This window comes from Bos grunniens, chromosome 3 (genome assembly GCF_055505025.1).
Source record: "Bos grunniens cultivar Pamir isolate PY7600 chromosome 3, Bosgru_T2T1.0, whole genome shotgun sequence".
NCBI lineage: Eukaryota > Metazoa > Chordata > Mammalia > Artiodactyla > Bovidae > Bos > Bos grunniens.
The window spans coordinates 67,185,675-67,191,674 of record NC_141167.1 but is presented as its reverse complement, the minus strand read 5'-3'; the positions used below and the strand labels follow the sequence as shown (position 1 = coordinate 67,191,674).

At 36.7% G+C, this 6,000-nt stretch overlaps 1 protein-coding gene across 2 annotated transcripts in view; it reads left to right on the top strand.

Moving 5' to 3' along the window:
- The first annotated feature begins 3,524 nt into the window (after positions 1-3,524).
- LOC147375765 (guanylate-binding protein 2-like) overlaps positions 3,525-6,000 on the top strand; it is a 29,730-nt gene continuing 27,254 nt past the window's right edge. For both annotated transcript variants that reach the window (XR_015160419.1, XM_086391018.1), the window contains exon 1: positions 3,525-3,783. The gene's annotated coding sequence lies outside the window, so the exon portion shown is untranslated. The remainder of the gene's footprint in view (positions 3,784-6,000) is intronic.

The following is a 6,000-nucleotide window of genomic DNA, read 5'->3' as shown; positions in this document are numbered from 1 at the left end:
AGTAGAAATAGCGTTAGCCAAGACTGAACCTAGGTTAAACTCCCAAAGTGTTAGGGAGCCTGAAGCTTTAGCTTTCTGGGTGGTCATTTTTCAATAGGGGTGAAGCCTAGACACTTGGAGACTTTCCTGAGTGTTAAAGCTGCCAGTAATTTTATTTTGACCCTAGACCTTTATTTACGTTTAGAAGTTTAGAGAAAAGAAACTATCCATTAATTTCTGAAGCAAAGAGAACCTCTGAAAAGGGGATAGGGAAATGAACTTTTTCCAGTTTATAAGCACATTCTCATTACATATAATTCACAGGAAGATTAAACTGTTACCGGAATTAGTTCTTGGTGCCTGATATAAGCAACAGATTTTATTGGTCTGGAGAAGCAACAGGTGATTTCTCAGCATTAATCCTACTTCAGCCCTGTCCTACTTTCACATTCAATTTCACTTATATTAATAGGAAATGAAAGTTGCAGGAATACTTCTCAACCCTGGGTCATGTTTGCTGACATATCATTGTCAAGTCACATGGCTAAGCATGAACTTAATGTGGAGGGGACTACACAGGGCATAAGTACTAGGAGACTTCTTCTGGTGCCACCAGTATCAATACCAAAGCTACCTGAGTGGTTGTACTAAATTTACTTAGGAACTATGTCTAAGAATTCTAGTAGCTCCGTGTCTTAGTCTACATTTCCATTTATCAGTATTGTTCATTTAGGCCATTGTAATAGGTGTGTGCTACAATATCTTAGTGATGTTAACTTGATTTATCTTATGATTTAGCTATTAGATCTTTTTCAAATGTTATGATCATTTGGATACCTTCTTTTTGAAGAGCTGAATTATTATTTTCAATTTTCTATTGAGTATCTATCTTTCTAAAAGTTATTTATATGTTTATATATGGTCATTCTTCATTTATTTATGCCTTCTCATATGCAGTTTACCTTTTTCTTTTATTAATGGTGTCATTTGATAAACAATATATCTTTATTTTTATATAGTCAAATTTGTTAATCTTTACAACTGTTTCATACATTTTATGCCCTAAAAATACATTTCCTAGCCTCAAATACTTGAAACTATTCTTTCATACTATTTTCTAGAGGCTATTGTTTTCCCTTTTATATTGAACTCTGCAATCTTTCTGGAATAACTTTTTGTGTATGGTATGACGTGGAAGTCATTTTCTCATTTCTCCTTGTGGATACTCATTAGCCTAGGATCATTCATTTAAAAATCATCATTTCTGCCAGTTTTAAATGATTACTGGCTGGTCCTCAAGCTCTCAGTTGAGGCATAAGTCTCAGATAATATTTTAAATGAGCATCCACCACAGTGTAAGCATTATAATTTGTTCTGTCCACACTTGCTTTTCTTATTCCCACTGATTCTCATCTTTGCCATTTAGTAGTTGATTATTTAACTCTCTCTTCAACTAAATAAGAGGTAATCTTACCTCCTATTTTCTTCAACTAAATAGGAGGTGAAGGTTAGTTTTATTCATATTTATATTATATTACTATTTATTGGTATATACTGCTAGATGGAAATTTGGAGACATAGAATGGAATGAGAGCAAAGAAAGGAATTCCACTGAATTCTATTAAGTTCTACTGAATATCTATTGAATATCCATAGAACACTGTACCCAGCATATGAAGGGTATGTTTTAAAGTCCACAAGAATATTTAGGCTGACATATTTCTTACCCTCTGACTCTTTTTCCTCATTAAATATGGGGATAGTAAGTACCCCATATATAAGTATTGTTATGAGCCTTAAACTATACATTAATAGAAAGAGCATTGGCTTCAAAGTCAGACAGATCTAGATGGCTTCAAATTCAGGTCCAAATTCATGTTTACTAGTCTGGGACTTCTGACAATTCACAGTCTCTGAGGGCCTCAGGTTTTAGCATCTGTAAAATGGGGACAAATCCAGTACTTTGCTTATATTTCTACATTTACTGTTTCTAATACTAATACCGAATGCATGGAACAAATGTTGGTGCATAATATGGATTTGATTACGTTTAAGTGCCACTGTTTTTCAGTCATCTGCTGTTATATCAAAAGTGTTTGTGCATCATCTATGTGCTGAGAACTTTGCTAGGTACTTTCAAAGACAGAGAAGAAAAATTGCTCTTCCCAGGTGCTCTTCCCATATAATCAGATAAATATGCGGGACCTTGGTAGCATGAAAAGAGTAATGAAACCACTCAAAGAATTTAACTCAAACTCAGAAAATGGATTGAACATTGAAACAAGATTATATGAATCAACACAGAGCAGGATACAGAAACATCAGTTACTTGAAGCAGAAAAAGGATTACGTGAGAAATAAGTTATAGAATCCTTCTTCCCTCCCTTCCTTCCTACCTCTGCTCTTTTCTATTACTAGTAAAGCTCTAACAGGGGAACAAGATACTTCTCAAACTTATTTGGCCATGAAATATTTTTATCAAGGAGCATTCCAGAGGCTCACTGTTCAGTAGAATGACCTTTGGGGAATCCTGGCTTAGACCTCCTGATGTAGAGCACAGAGGCCTTTTCCCAAGGAAGTCCTCAATCAAAAGAGCCCAAGTGAAAGAAAGTGGAAGTGAAAGTCACTCAGTTGTGTCTGACTCTTTGGGACCCCATGGACTATACAGTCCATGGAATTCTCCAGGCCAGAATATTGGAGTGGGTAGCTTTTCCCTTCTCTAGGGGATCTTCCCAACCCAGGGATCAAACCCAGGTCTGCTGCATTGCAGGCAGATTCTTTACCAGCTGAGCCACAAGGGAAGCCCCAAAAAGCCCAAGGACTACGAACTCAAGCTGGCTAATTATTATATGTAATAGGTAATAATATGTGAAGAGTTTGGCCTAGGAAGCAATTGATAAATAAGAAACATTATTATTACTGTTGTTCACTTGGCAACAACAGAGGTATTAAGTGAGGTAGTTGATAGCATGGGTTCTGGAGAAAGACTTTTGGGGTTCAATCATACTTACTACCTTGTGGTTTTAGCACATTATTAAATCTCTCTAATATTGTGGTAAAAGTAAATAATATTGTGGTAAAAATATTGTGGTATAAGACTAAGAGGGGATAATGTATGTATAGAAGTTGTCACTGGGTATGAATCAAGTGTGCAAAAAATGGAATATAACCTCATTTTTTATTATTTATTAAGCACTAAGTGCCAGTACTAGGGTTAAGTATGGAGAATTAAAAAAAAAAAAAAAAATGTATGACACAGTCATTCCCCTGGAGAACTTACAGTTCTCACTTACTAAACACGAGTAACCAGCTACATTGTGACTGAATCTAACTGGACCTAGAAAATCATTATAGTAGGTTTTCTCATCCTAATACTTTTCAAACTGTCTCCAAACAAGAAATAAACAGCATTATTTTAATTGATCCAATGGATCTTTCTCTGATTTTTCTTTTCAGCAGTCTCTAAGATGTTTTCTAATTATAAAATTTAAAGGTTCCAGTTGAGAAATCATGTCACGCTCTCTCACTAGCATAGCTCTCGCATTTCCTTTGTAGCCTTAGATTCTACTTTCAGTTTCAGTGCTGTCTATTTCTTTGCAGACATTGCGTGATAGTTTCACTTTCTTATCATTGGGTGAGGAAAATCTGAGAAGCCCCAGGAGATTGGAGGGATAAAATAAAGGCCAAATTGCCAGTGAGAGAGAAAAGTGAAACCAAACTCAGAAGAAACACGAAGAGGACAAGCTCTTCTAACCTTCCAGTTGAGGCAGCTTTCTGCTCACCTCTACAGGATCTCTCCCCCGGGTAAGACTGAGGCTGGGTGGGAAGAGATTTATGGGAGGGAGCACACTTTCTCTAAAGCAATCATACCAAGACAGGCTGCGCAGAGCCTGATCTGTCATGAGTTCAGATGAAAGTCTGATGTTGGGCAGCAGGGTGTCCTCTAAGTGCCCACTGCTGAGCTCTGTGCTGAATTAGGTTCCAGCAGAGGCAGAGTCTAAACTGAGAGCCAGGAATGCTTCAAGATTCTTTCTTGATACTTTATTAAAGTGTCTTTATTTTTTATAAAACCCACTAACTAAAGCTCAGAGTTCACTTCTGTCTTTATTGCAAACTTTCCAAGTGCTAGAACTTGGGGTCTACAAAAAAAGGCTACAGGTTATTGTAATTTGGGAGCTTACAAATCTTTGTGCAGCCACTTTTTCTGGTCAGTAACTGATTGATTCTCATTTTATGAAAGTGCTATGTCTCATGTTAAAACCAGACAATCTTCTTGCCAGCAGTCCTGGTGGGCCACTGTTATAAGAGGAAATGAGTACAGTACTGTCATAGGAAAAAAAAAAAAAAAGCTTTATTTTTAGCCACCCCTAGAGAAATGGGAAGCCAGATAGGTGGCAAGACTGGCATCATATAAGATTCCAGTCTTCAGCCAGAAGTCAGAAGTAATCAACTATAATAGAAGCAATCATGCTTTCTTATAGGATAAGAATAAAAACCAGCATCCCTTAGTCTGTCTTTGTTGATATCTCAAAAAGTTAATAAAAATTTTATCATGATCACTTCTGGTTACAGGGATTGAGACATTGAAGTTAACAAGGTAAGTAGGGCATTACTAAAAGAAAACTTCAATTTCTCTTAATGCTATAAAATTATCAAATCATCAAGTCCTGGTTAAAGAGGTCATGACTAAAATCATGCGAATAAATACTTTATATAGAACAGAGGTCAGAGAGGAAACATGATCGTTTATAAGATCATGTTTCATAAGAGTAGCTTCGTTACCTGAGGTAATTAAAAGCAATATGCCAGTTGATATATGCGGAGATAATAAAGAATCGATCTTCAAACACAAGGAGGTCAAAATTTGGTAACATAATTAAGTGAAATATAGAGTGTTAACAAAAATTTCAGAAACTATGACCTGATTAAAATGAAGAGGTGTTTTACTCAAGGTTTATTAGGACTGCAGCCTGGGAGACAAGTTCAAGAAGCACTTAAAAGCTTGTGTTCCTCTTGACTACAAAATAGAAAAAGTTTAGTAAGGTCAAAACTAAGAACAGTTATTTACAATTCTGTGTTAAGGATTATAATTAAGACAAAAAGTAAGGACCTGAATTGGTTACTGAATTGATTTTAAATTGGTTTAAATCGCTGACATGGTTTTAAAGTTCCACAGGGTGGGGGGAGGAGGGAATCCTGAACCATAAAGTTGCAAGTAGCAGATGTTGTCCCAAATACAGCTGATGCTGTCCTTAGGTGTGATACAGGTCAGAGAAAATTCAAGCTTTTCATGGTGCTAGGATATGTCTTAGACTAAATTCTTAATGGCACTCAACACTAGTTTTATATGTCTGAACTATGATTACTCCATTGTAATTTTAATCTGTCATGAAGAGTGAGATTCAGATTAGAGGTATCAGTCTTGGACCAAAACACATGAATTCAGATGCAGATCAATGGTTAAGAACCAGTGAGTCACTAGACAGGGTGGATTATGGCAGCTCAGGAGTGCCTGAGGAGGAAGCTACTGGGGACCCTGAGTCTCAGTCTGATCCAGAGCTTGCCTAGGAACAGACTTGGGAGAAACCAGGTCCAAGACTGGGTTAGGATGGCATGTGTTTCACATTATATAAATGTTTGACATAATATTCCCCAGGAGCAGGCTGCCTGTTATATATGCTTGAGGTGAGACAGCTCAGGGTGTCCTGTCCAAATATTAAAATTTGAAGGTGAGAAGCTTTGAAAGGAAATTTTGTAATGAAGTCAGAATATGTGAGATACAAGGAAAAAATATCTCCGTGTTATGGAAATGTAATACAAGCTGAGCCAGTGGAAATGCAGTCTGGTATGACACTACCCTTATGGCAGAAAGTGAAGAGGAACAAAAAAGCCTCTTGATGAAAGTGAAAGTAGAGAGTGAAAAAGTTGGCTTAAAGCTCAACATTCAGAAAACTAAGATTATGGCATCTGGTCCTATCACTTCATGGGAAATAGATGGGGAAACAGTGTCAGACTTTATTT